This window comes from Geotrypetes seraphini, chromosome 10 (assembly GCF_902459505.1).
Source record: "Geotrypetes seraphini chromosome 10, aGeoSer1.1, whole genome shotgun sequence".
NCBI lineage: Eukaryota > Metazoa > Chordata > Amphibia > Gymnophiona > Dermophiidae > Geotrypetes > Geotrypetes seraphini.
The window spans coordinates 120,537,563-120,550,934 of NC_047093.1; the positions used below are offsets into that span (position 1 = coordinate 120,537,563).

At 44.2% G+C, this 13,372-nt stretch overlaps 1 protein-coding gene across 1 annotated transcript in view; it reads left to right on the top strand.

Annotated features, from left to right (window-relative positions):
• The first annotated feature begins 719 nt into the window (after positions 1-719).
• LRRC4B (leucine rich repeat containing 4B) overlaps positions 720-13,372 on the top strand; it is a 134,876-nt gene continuing 122,223 nt past the window's right edge. The window contains exon 1 of the mRNA XM_033959833.1: positions 720-954. The gene's annotated coding sequence lies outside the window, so the exon portion shown is untranslated. The remainder of the gene's footprint in view (positions 955-13,372) is intronic.

Here is a 13,372-nt window from a genome sequence, read left to right on the forward strand (position 1 = left end):
TCATCATATTCTCCAGGAATGAATTCCAGAGTTTAATTGCACGCTGTGTGAAGAAATATTTTCTCTGGTTTGTTTTAAATCTACTACTTAGTAGCTTCATCGCTTGCCCCTTAGTCCTAGTAGAATGAGGGGTCATTTTGCAACTTGGTAAATGTCATCTATGAAATCTTTGTACTGCAGTAGCATTAGAAGCCAGACTTAGGTCCTGCGTGGCATGCCCCCTTCTCACCCACTGCTGCTGGTCCCCACAGTGGTACAGACCCAGCCCCATCAGCTGTCCCATGTAATTGTTTTTAGGATTTTTTAACTGGGTTTGTTTCCGGTCATCTGCTTTATTGTAATCCTCCTGGCTAAGGCAGAATATAAAAAGCTCTTTAATGCAATCTCTTTCATTCGGTGGACCGAAGTGGATCCCATTTCTCCCATTCACTTGTACAGGTCCCACACCATCAGAAATGGATCAGTGCATAATCCCTCTGTGTATTCCGAGATGAGAGCTGTGCATGTGTAAACTCGCTCGCTTTCTCTCTTTTAATATACTATCCCCCCTCCCACTGCAACTGCTCAGTGCTCTCTCTGGCTTCCCTCATCCCTTGCAGTCTGGCTCTTCTCGTATTCCTGTGCTGGCGTTTCATGCATTTGTATGCTACTCCTGTCTTTGTCAGCTTTGCAAATGCTACGGCAGCACCAAAAGAGGGAGACGTCTTACTCACCCCCCAAAACCCTCCTGTACACCGGGGAGAGTGTTATTTGAATGAATTCTTTGCTCTGGCTCCGACCTTTTGTGTAAAGTCCAGCGGTGACGGGTGGCAGGTCAGCATTCCTTGCATGATAGGACAGCGCTGCGGTTCGGCATCACCACATTCCCTCATCTCATCTCTTGCAGCTTGGAAAAAGAAGCCCAGAGAACAAGGCAGCAAGGCAGAGGCAAAGACCTAAACCATTGCATGGACTGTAAGTATCTGAGATTCTCAACAGCACTAAAATTGTCTCTACTGGAAAGAATTTGTTGAAAAAGCCGCATATATTAGAAGAATTAACCACTCCCCTTCCCCCATTATAAATCACAAAAACTCCTGACAGGAGACGTTGAAACCAGTAGCCGCTTGTGCAAGACATGAATACACAAGACAACCAATAGCTGCCATATTGGGAGAAAACAGGAGATGAAAGCAGTGTGGAAAATTTATTTTTATGCAATACTGGGTTTTACCAAAACAATTATGAACTGCAAGTGAGGACTGGTAGAATCAGTGCTGTGATATAAAGGGGCCTGGGGGTCCCTTATCTTCTGTGCTGAGGACTGACAGAGCTGATGCTGTGATACACGGGCCTGGGGTCCCTATTCCTTTGTGCTGAGTGCTAACAGCGCTTATACGTTGATACACATGGGTCTGGGGTCCCTGTTCCCGAGCTCTAACAGAGCTGATATGTTCATACACAGGGGCCTGGGGGGTCCCTGATCTTCTTTGTTGAGCACTGACGGAGCCAATACTGTGATAAACGGGGCCTGGGGGTCTCTGACGCTCTGCTGATGGATGCTGTTACACTTGTGAAACTGCATTTTGAATACTTTTGGTAGATTATGGCTTCTATGGGTATAGCATAAGAACATAAGAATTGCCGCTGCTGGGTCAGACCAGTGGTCCATCGTACCCAGCAGTCCACTCACGCGGCGGCCCTCTGGTCAAAGACCAGCGCCCTGAGACTAGCCCTACCTGCGTACGTTCCGGTTCAGCAGGAACTTGTTTACATAGGGTGTTTTCCCCTATGACAGACTCCGTAAGAGTGTTCCAGTTTTCTACCACTCTCTGGGTGAAGAACTTCCTTACGTTTGTACAGAATCTATCTCCTTTCAATTTTAGAGAGTGCCCTCTCATTCTCCTTACCTTGGAGAGGGTGAACAACCTGTCTTTATCTACTAAGTTTATTCCCTTCAGTACCTTGAATGTTTCGATCATGTCCCCTCTCAATCTCCTCTGCTCGAGGGAGAAGAGGCCCAGTTTCTCTAATCTTTTGCTGTATGGCAATTCCTCCAGCCCCTTAACCTCTTAGTCAATCTTCTCTGGACCCTTTTGAGTAGTACCGTGTCCTTCTTCTTGTATGGCGACCAGTGCTGGACGCAGTACTCCAGGTGAGGGCGCACCATGGCCCGGTACAGCGGCATGATAACCTTCTCCGATCTATTCGTGATCCCCTTCTTTATCATTCCTAGCATTCTGTTCGCCCTTTTTGCCGCCGCACATTGCGTGGACGGCTTCATTGACTTATCGATCAGAACTCCCAAGTCTATTTCCTGGGAGGTCTCTCCAAGTACCGCCCCGGACATCCTGTATTCGTGCATGAGATTTTTATTACCGACATGCATCACTTTACACTTATCCACTTTGAACCTCATCTGCCATGTTGATTCCCATTCCTCGAGCCTGATTATTTCACGTTGCAGATCTTCGCAATCCCCCTGTGTCTTCACTACTCTGAATAACTTTGAATCGTCCGCAAATTTAATCACCTCAGTCATCGTACCTATGTCCAGATCTTTTATTAAGAGGTTGAAGAACACAGGTCCAAGCACCGAGCCCTGTAGCACTCCACTGGTGACGCTCTTCCAGTCTGAATATAGTCCATTTACCCCCACTCTCTGTTTCCTATGCTCCAGCCAGTTTTTAATCCACGTGAGTATTTCACCCTTGATTCCATGACTCGCAATTTTCCAAAGTAGTCATTGATGCGGAACCTTGTCAAACGCCTTCTGAAAATCCACATATACAATGTCAACCGGGTCGCCCTTGTCTATCTGCTTGTTTACTCCCTCAAAGAAGTGCAGCAAGTTTGTCAAACAAGATTTGCCTATGCTGAAACTGTGCTGGCTGGTCCTCATCAGACCGTGTCTGTCAAGGTGATCAATGATGCGGTGCTTTATCAGCACCTCTACCATCTTTCCTGGTACCGAGGTCAGACACACCGGTCTGTAGTTTCCCGGGTCTCCCCTCAAACCTTTTTTGAAGATCAGCATAACATTCACCACCATCCAGTCCTCCGGAATCTTTCCCGATTTGATCGACAGATTGGTTATTAGCTGAAGCAATGATCCCATAGTCTGATACACTGATAAGTGGACGAACATCAAAAAGTTCAACAGGACAAAGAACCCACGGGTTCAGAAACACAAAAAATACAGTGGGAACGGACAATGAGCACTTCACTGAAGATCACAGATGTGAACAGATCTTGTTTATTTCAATAAAGGACACTGCTTATGTATGTGTCCTTTATTGAAATAAACAAGATCTGTTCACACTGATAAGTGGACCATCTCTTCTCCAAGCTGAAGATCCTCAACTTCTTTAGTCTCAACATTCTCTTAAAATGTGTGCAGGGGTCTCATCTGAGGAAAAGCCAATCTTTTACACTCCATCTACACCCCCTTAACCAAATCTTGCCCCCAGGAATACTTTCATTTTAACAGCTAAATGTTGCCATCTAGTGGTCAAGGAACTCTGAAGGGGAAAAGGTTCTAAGTGCTTAGCCGGAGAGTCTATATTGTTGACAGAGAGATGCATAATTTTAACGTAAAAAATTATTTGTGCAGCGATAAAGAGAACAGTCATTGGGTACTAAAGCTAGCTGTTTGAGTTTAATGTTATTCATAATAACACAACTAGCCTTAATAAAAGCAGCTGTTCTTCAGACAAGCTAAGCTATGTCACTTGAGCTTCTCTTGCCTTAGGAAAGTTGCCCAAGCTGGGTATATTCTCATTTCAAGAACAAGAGTCGGTTCTGCAAGGCATATACTTGCAGGAAGGTGACAGAGGGGCTCAGCACTATGAACCTTCAAACTACAGATTACACAGACCACATAGCACTGTTTGTGTTACAAGTGTGTAATCGTACAGGAGTGTAATCTGTAGAGAGTTGTAAGTGTGACTCTGGTGAATTGGTGACTATTTTGTTTGTATTACCAGTGTGTAATCGTGAAAGAGTGTAATCTGCATGGAGTAGTGAATTTGGCTCTGGTGAATTATAAACTGCCCTGTTTGTGACACCAGTGTTTAACAATGAAGGAGTGTAATCTGTACAGAGTGTTGATAGTTTCTCTGGTGAATTGTCAGCAGGACTATTTGTGTTACCAGTGTGTAATCGTAAAAGAGTGTAATCTGCATGGCGTAGTGAATTTGGCTCTGATGAATTAAGAACTGCTCAGTTTGTGACACCAGTGTTTAATCATGAAGGAGTGTTATCTGTACAGAGTGGCAAGTGTGACTCTGGTGAACTGCTGACTATTTTGTTTGTGATACCAGTGTGTAATCATGAAAGAGTGTAATCTGCATGGAGTGATGAATTTGGCACTGGTGAATTATGCACTGCCTTGTTTGTGTTACCAGTGTTTAATCATTAAGATGTGTAATCTGGGATACAAGATGGCGCCGTGATCAGATGTGCAGGAGGAAGCTCCGCTTGAGAAGCGACATCGCTTGTTATAGCGATGGTGAAGCGAAACGGCAACCCGTGTACTTACCCAGCTGAGGCAGCTGCCTCGCCAACTTTGGGTCAACGTACGCTACAGGAATTTTTCCTGCCAAAGGAACAGAAGTTTCGGGAGCAGGAGCAGGCAGTGGAGGAAGAATCTGCTCGTGGCTATGACACCACGCTAAGCCCCAAACAATGCGAGACTCCCAATCAGCCTGGTGATAGAGCGCAGTTGCAGTTGGGGAGTGAAGTCTCTAGTTCCGAAGTGGTTGATGGGACTTCCTCTAATGCTGGAACGCTGGCTGCCCTCTCACCCGGATTAATGGGACACCCAGCGGCGGCAGTCTGTTTGGGAGCAGAAGGAGGAAGCCCAATAGAGAATTTTCCCTCTGGAGTGGACTCTGGAAGTTTTGAAGATCTACCAACTGCTGGAAAGGCAACTACCCAGAGGCTGAAGAAGAGACCTGAGAAAATTAACAGTCGTGTGGGACGCTGTAAGTTTACTGGAAGCTGAATGGACTGCTTGATTAGATAATGTTTTACAGATTCCAGAGTTGATTAAAGATCAGGTAAAGCAATCGGGGGACTTAGTCTCTAGTATTGACGCTCAAGTTCAACATTTAGAAGGAACATCTGAGAAAATGCAATCTACTCAATCAGCTTTGATTAAGATCATAAGATTTGCCACTGTTGGGTCAGACTAGTGGTCCATCGTGCCCAGCAGACCTCTCACGTGGCAGCCCTTAGGTCAAAGACCAGTGCCCTATTTGATTCTAGCCTTACTTGTGTATGTTCTGTTCCAGTAGGAACTTATCCAACCTTGTCTTGAATCCCTGCAGGGTGCTTTCCCCTATAACAGCCTCCGGAAGAGCGTTCCAGGTTTCTACCACTCTCTGAGTGAAGAACTTCCTTACATTTGTACAGAATCTTTTCCCTTCTAACTTTAGCGAGTGCTCTCTTGTTCTCTTCACCTTGGGGAGGGTGAACAATCTCTCTTTCTCTACTAAGTCAATTCCCTTCAATATCTTCAATGTTTCGATCATGTCCCCTCTCAGTCTTCGCTTTTCAAGGGAGAAGAGGCCCAGTTTCTTTAGCCTCTCATTGTACAGCAACTCCCCCAGTCCCTTAACCATTTTCATCACTCTTCTCAGGACCCTTTCGAGTAGTACTATGTCCTTTTTTATGTACAGCGACCAGTGTTCGATGAAGTATTCCAGGTGGGGGTGTACCCTGGCCCGGTGTAACGGCATGATAACCTTTTCAGATCTGTTTGTTATCCCCTTCTTAATCATTCCTAGCATTCTGTTTGCCCTTTTCGCCACCACCGTGCATTGCACGGACGGTTTCAGTGACTTGTCTACAAGTACTCCCAAGTCTCTTTCCTGGGGGCTCTCTCCGAGTATAGCACCAGACATCCTGTATTCATGCATATGATTTTTGTTACCAACATACATCACCTTGCACTTATCCACGTTGAACCTCATTTGCCATTTCATGGCCCATTCCTCGAGCGTATTTATGTCTCTTTGTAGGTCTTCGCAATCCTTCTGTGTCTTCACTACTCTGAATAACTTTCTATCACGCAAATTTAATCACCTCACTCGTCGTGCCAATTTCTAGGTCGTTTATAAATATGTTGAAGAGCACGGGCCCGAGCACCGAACCCTGTGGCACTCCACTTGTGACACTTTTCCAGTCCGAGTATTGTCCATTCACTCCCAGTCTCTGTTTCCTATCCGCCCATCAATTTTTAATCCACGTGAGTATATCACCCTCGATTCCATAGCTCACAATTTTTTGAAGTAGACATTCATGTGGAACCTTGTCAAACGCCTTCTGAAAATCTAGATAGATGATGTCAACCGGGTCACCCTTGTCTATCTGCCCATTTACTCCTTCGAAGAAGTTCAGTAAGTTTGTCAAGCAAGATCTTCCTTTGCTGAAGCCATGCTGCTGGCTGGTCCTCATCAGTTTGTGTCTGTCAAAGTGATCGATGATGCAGTCCTTTATCAGCGCCTCTACCATCTTTCCTGGTACCGAAGTCAGACTCACCGGTCTGTAGTTTCCCGGATCTCCCTTCAAACTTTCTTGAAGATCGGCATAACATTCGCTACTTTCCAGTCTTCCAGAATCCTTCCCAATTTGATCGACAGATTTGCTATTAGTTGGAGCAGTTCAGCATAACCCCTTTCAGTTCCTTGATTACCCTCGGGTGGATGCCGTCTGGTCCTGGGGATTTATCGTTTTTAAGCCTATCAATCTGTCTGCATACCTCCTCTAGACTGACCGTCCATGTCAGTTTCCTGTCTTCATTTCCTGTGTATAGCCTGTCGGTATTTTGGATATATTTCTTTGATACATACAGATGCAAAAAACGCGTTCAGTTCGTCGGCGATGGCTTTGTCTTCCTTTAGTACTCTCTTTATTCCCTGATCATCTAACGGCCCCCCTGCTTCCTTCACGGGTCGTTTCCCCATAATGTATCAAAAGAACGGCTTAAAGTTTTTGGCCTCCTTGGCTATTTTTTCTTCATAGTCTCTTTTGGCCCCTCTTACCGCCTTATGGCCCTTGATTTGATGTTATTTGTGCTTTTTCCAGTTTTCTTCCATTTTTGTACTTTTCCATTTCTTAAACGAAGTCTTCTTGTCTCTGATCGCTTCCTTCACCGCTACAGTGAGCCACGCCGGTTCCTTGTCCTTCTTCCTCTTGGAACCCTTGTTGATACGCGGTATATATAAATTTTGCGCCTGTGTGACTGTGTCCTTAAAAAGGGACCATGCTTGCTCTAGCATATTTACAGTGCTTATCCTCTTCCTAATCTTCTTCCTCACCATGACTCTCATCCCTTCATAATTCCCTTTATTGGAGTTCAGTGCCGTAGCCGTCATTCTGGACCAATTTTTTTGTTCCTGTGTCTAGGTTGAAGCAGATCATGTGATCACTGTTTCCCAGCATCCCTTCTACTTCTATACCCTGTGCCGGTCCCCGTAATCCAGAGATCTCAAAGTCCCTCCTTGAGGGCCGCAATCCAGTCGGGTTTTCAGGATTTCCCCAATGAATATGCATTGAAAGGAAGTTCTTCTTTACCCAACGTGTGGTGGACACCTGGAATGCGCTTCCAGAGGGTGTAATAGGGCAGAGTACAGTACTGGGGTTCAAGAAAGAATTGGACAATTTCCTGCTGGAAAAGGGGATAGAGGGGAATAGATAAGAGGATTACTACACAGGTCCTGGTCCTGGTCCTGTTGGGCTGCCGTGTGAGTGGACTGCTGGGCACGATGGACCTCAGGTCTGACCCAGCAGAGGCATTGCTTATGTTCTTATGTTATCTCATGCATATTTATTGGGGAAATCCTGAAAACCCGACTGGATTGCGGCCCTCAAGGAGGGACTTCAAGACCCCTGCCATAGTCCATTTAGAACTAAGTCTAGAATTGCATTTCCTCTCGTATTTTCCATGACAAGTTGTTCCAGGAAGCAATTGCCTACAGCATCCAGGAACTTGGTCTCTCTACTGCAGCTGGAGTCGCCTAGATTCCAATCTATCTCCGGATAATTGAAGTCGCTCATGATAACTGCGTTGCCTCCCTTGCATTTTTGTTTAATCTCGTCCGTCCCGTCATTTCTTCATCAGTCTCTTTGGACTGCTCTGGGAATCAGTAGTAGATGCCGATCTTCATATCCATTCCATTTGTTCCCGATATTTTGGCCCATAGAGACTCTACCTTATTGTTCATTTCTGGCATATTCTCTCTGGTAGACTCAATTCCTTCTTTTATGTATAGGGCAATACCCCCACCTTTCTGTCCAACTCTGTCTCTGTGGTATAGCTTGTATTCTGGAAGCACAGTGTCCTAGATGTTGTCCTCATTCCACCATGTTTCCATAATGCCGATGATGTCTAGGTCATCTTTTTGTGCTATAGCCTCCAATTCCCCCATTTTATTTCGTAGGCTCCTTGCATTTGTGTACATACATTTAAGATTGCGGCTTGATACTTTCTTGTACTTTCTACCTTCTTCGCTTCTGTCCCTTTCGATCCTCCGGGATTTCTATCTTGCCTATGACCCGGTGTGTCTTCCCTGCAATCTTCTTGCATAGTATCCTCTAAGTATACTGTTTCCCGAGCTATCAACTCTTGGTTGACTGTTGGCTTTCCCCTTCTTCCTAGTTTAAAAAATTCTCAATTTCTCGCTTGATGTTGCTTGCAAGTAGTCTCATTCCGTCTCTGCTGAGGTGGAGTCCATCCTTCCTGTATAGCTTGCTCTTCCTCCAGAACGCCATCCAGTTGCGCATGAAGTGGAATCCTTCTTCCTAACACCAGCGTCTCATCCACGCATTGACTGCTTGCAGTTCCGTCTGACTCTTCCTGTTGGCCCTGGGTACCGGTAAGATCTCTGAGAATGCTACCATCAGCGTTCTGATCTTCAGCTTCCTATCCAGCATCCGGAACTAGTCCTTCAATGTTTCCCTGTTGTAGTTTCTGTTGCTCACGTTGTTTATCCCAACGTGGATCACCACTGCCGTTATCTCCTCCTTCCGCACTGTCAATGATCTTGTCGATGCAGCTCACTATATCCTCCGCCTTGGCTCCTGGTAGGCATGTTACCAGTCAATGCTGTCTTCCTCCTGCTATGTGGCTGTCGACTTATCGGATGATGGAGTCTCCCACAATGATTGCTGTCTTCCTTATCTTCTCTTGTTTCTCCAGCCGCAGGTCCGTGTCCTTGGTGTGTGTCCATCTCTCTAGCCGCAGGTCCGTGTCCTCGGTGCACTTCCATCTTTCCTCCTCCCGACACTAGACTCGTCTTCCTGTGGGTTCACCCTGCTGATTCCAGGTCCTGCAGTTCTGTCATCTAGTCCTTTCTTGTGATTTTCCTCCAGGTGGTCCTCACTCTCTATGGATGTATCTTGGCAGTTCCTCTGCTGTTCCACGGCCTCTATGTATGCCTCCTCAATGAACTTTTCTAACTCCCTGACTTCTTCTTCGTTGTTCCTCTCTTCCATGGTGTTCTCCACCTTCTTGACTCCTTCAATGTTCCTTCTTCTCTTTCATGAAGTTTTCAGCCTCTCTGATCTCCTCCTCAACTGCTCGAAGTGCCTCTAGTTCTAGTACTCTGCTCTCCAGTAGCTTGACTTGCGTCTTCAGGCCCTCCAGTTCCTTGCATCGAGTGAATACATGACTGCCTCCCAGAGGGGAGGTAATCATACATATGACAAATGGTGCAGAAGACTGGGTAGCTCATCCTCCTGCTTCTATCTGCTGCTTCCATTGCTGTCCACTTGCCCGGTCTGTTGACTTAAGTGGCTTCTCCTTGTTTCCTGTCCTTCCCTGGTGTTTCTTCTGTGCAGTGGCTTGTCCCTTCACAAGGCCCTTTCACTAAGGCGAGCACCTTTAATGCTTGTCTTCGACACATTCTGAATGGCTGAGCGCCATTGGCCCCTCCCCTTTTAAGGGGGAGCTCCGGTGGATGACATCAGGGTGGGTGGAGCTGCCTCTCGCCGCTTGCCCCTTGCTCTCTCTCCTGCCTCCTCCTTCTTCCTCTTTACTCCGCTCCCATTCGCCTTCTCCTGCTCTCTATCTCTCCTCTTCTGCCTCCTGTTCCATCAAAAATTGTAGAGATTAGAAAATTATGAGCGTAGGTTGAATTTGAGGTTGTTGAACTTTCCATAATCTCCAATGCTATCACCCATTGAAATGTTGAAGAAATATTTAAGAGAGACGCTACGAATATCATCTGATTCAATTCCGCCAATTATCAAAGCTTTCTATGTGAACTCCTTCCTTTTGATCAACCAACACCCTCCATGGAACACTACATAGAGCATTAGAAACAGTGGCTACATGGATGAAAGAACACAAATTAAAACTGAACCCCGACAAAACCAAATTTATACTTCTCGAAAAAAACAAAACCCCAACCATAACAAACTTAGTAATAAACTCAATCATATACCCCATTCAACCCACCCTAAGACTTCTGGGAGTGATGATAGACAGATGCTGTACCATGCAACCACAAATCAACAAAACAATACAGAAATCATTCGCGGTCATGCGAAACTTAAGGCAAATCCGAAAATTCTTTGACAGAAAACAATTCCAGCTCATGGTCCAATCCCTAGTCCTACAAAACACAGCCCTGAGTCTGATCTATTCACTGAAGAAATATGACCATATCACTGCCACAAATCTCGACTCACACTGGCTCCCAATACAAGCAAGAATACTATTCAAATTTTACTGTCTACTATTTAAGGCCATGAATGGAGACAGCCCAGCTTACATGAACAACCGCCTTATCCGAACTACTACAACCAGGCAAAGGAGAACTCAGACACCATTCATGCACCCCCCAATCAGAGGCATCAAATGCAAAAAAATGTACGATGGCCTACTGGCCACGCAGGCAGCGAAACTAGACCAACTATCCAATCTACTTATTGCGACACCAGACTACAAAACTTTCAGAAAAGAAATAAAAACCCCGCTATTCAAGAAATCCATCAAAACAAACTAACACCGCAGGAAGCACTTCAGTCCCCCAAAGTAACCCATTCAACTCTGTAACTCTTCTGGAAATGTCCAGATAACCTCTTATGTAATCCACCTTGAACCGCAAGGTAATGGCAGAATAAAAGTCACTAATGTAATGTAACTCTGGTAGCCCGCTGGTTAATCCAGTTCAAAAACAGAAATCAGGAGCCAATTTTGATCTTACTGGCTTTTTAGAGGACTCCAGATCAGTAGTGACTACAGCTACCCTAATTGCATCCTTTGCTCTGGAATTTGATAGGAATTGGATACTTTGATTGTATTTTCGATTTAAGAATGTAAAGTTTCTGGGTCATTCAGTAATGATTTTTCCTGACCTTTGTATGGCCACGCAACTGAGAAGGAAGGCCTTTTTGGCACGCAAATCTCAGCTGCTGGAGCTCAAAGAGGTGTTTTTTTCTTCAATTTCCATGTACCGTAAATGCATTGTTAAAATGAGTGATAGAACATATGTTTTTTTTGGACCCAGAACATTTAAAGAATTGTTTTGAGGCAAAGCAACCTCCAGTTCCTATAGCTATATCCACCACCTCTGATTGTGATGTTAATCTCGCAATAGAAAAATGATTCCTATTTGGTTCCGATAAGAAAAATGTCCTTTTTTGAAATTGTACTGTTTCTCTTTCCTCTAAGACTTCTGTAATCTTGTCTCCTCTCCAACCACTTGTTTCTTTCTTTAAATTGAGGTAAATATAGAGTTACACTTTTGTTAATTGAATTGCCTTAATCAATTGCTACTGGAATTTTTCAAGTGTAATCTATTTTCTTTATCAAGTGTAAACTTGTATTTAAAAATTGCATTAAAAAAAAGAAAAAGAAGAAATGTAATCTGTACAGAGTGGCGAGTGTGACTCTCGTGAACTGCTGACTATTAATCATGAAAGAGTGTAATCTGCACGGAGTGTTTATTGTGGCTCTGGTGAATCATCAGCTGTCCTATTTGTGATACCAGTGTGTAATTGTGAGCGTCATCTGCAGGGAGCATTGATTGTGGCTCTGGTGAATCGTCAGGTGTCCTATTTGTATTACCGGTGTGTAATCGTGAGTATCACATCTGCACGGAGTGTTTATTGTAGCTCTGGTGAATCGTCAGCTATCCTATTTGTGTTACCAGTGTGCAATCGTGAGTGTCATCTACACGGAGCATTGATTGTGGCTCTGGTGAATCATCAGCTGTCCTATTTGTGATATCAGTGTATAATCGTGAAAGAGTGTAATCTGCATGGAATGAGTTTGGGTCCTGTGATGTGCAGGTTTTTATCTGTGCTCATGTAACTATGTTTACTTCTTAATATTAATATACACATAAATTTCAGTAATCCATAGAAAGGATGAGGAGGGAATTTATCTAGGTTTAACAGTTAATTACCTAGTGAACTCTACTTGTAAGTACATACCCTTAATCTCACTGGGCAAATTTTTTGTTAGGTTTGAGCAAAATCACTCAGTTTTGAAAACAGACCCTCCATCATACATGCTTTATCTGCCCTGAACATCATGAGATACAGTGACCTATTAATCATGATGTTAAATTAAATTATGACAAAATCCAGGACAATGAGTTTCAGGTTTCAGAGTGGGAACCATCATTTTTTTGGACAATGACTCCCGCAGGGAGTAATTTTCTAAGCAAGCTGATCTGTCTGTTTTGTGTCGTGGGGACCTTCCCTGTAAGGAATGGTCTAAATATCCCTCAAAACTACCTGTCTCCATCCTAGAAATGATTTTGTCTCATTAATGTACAGGAGGTGAGTTATTTTCAAATGAAGGGAAACTCCAGAATGAGAGGGCATAGGATGAAGTTAAGAGGTGACAGGCTCAGGAGTAATTCTAAGGAAATATTTTTTTACAGAAAGAGTGGTAGATGCGTGGAATAGTCTTCCGAAAGAAGAGACCAAAGACTGTCTGAATTCAAGAAAACGTGGGACAGGCACGTGGGATCTCATAGGGAGAGAAGGAGATAGTGGATGCTGCGGATGGGCCGACTGGATGGGCCATTTGGCCTTTATCTGCCATCATGTTTCTATAAATAAATGTAGGGATCAAAATAATGTCCAATTGTGATGATAAACTAAATAACTACATTCATATCACAATATTAATAAATTAATTTAAATAGTGTTCAGACCCACAACCATTAGTGTTCAAGTGTAAAAACACACAACACCGGCAGCCGGCAGACCATCATGGCACTATTCATGTCTGTATCACCAGTTAACAATAATAATAATAATAATAACTTTATTCTTGTATACCGCAATACCATGGAAGTTCAATGCGGTTAACAATAGAAGAGACTGTACATTTACAGCGAAGTTACATATTACAGCGTTGTTACATTTACAG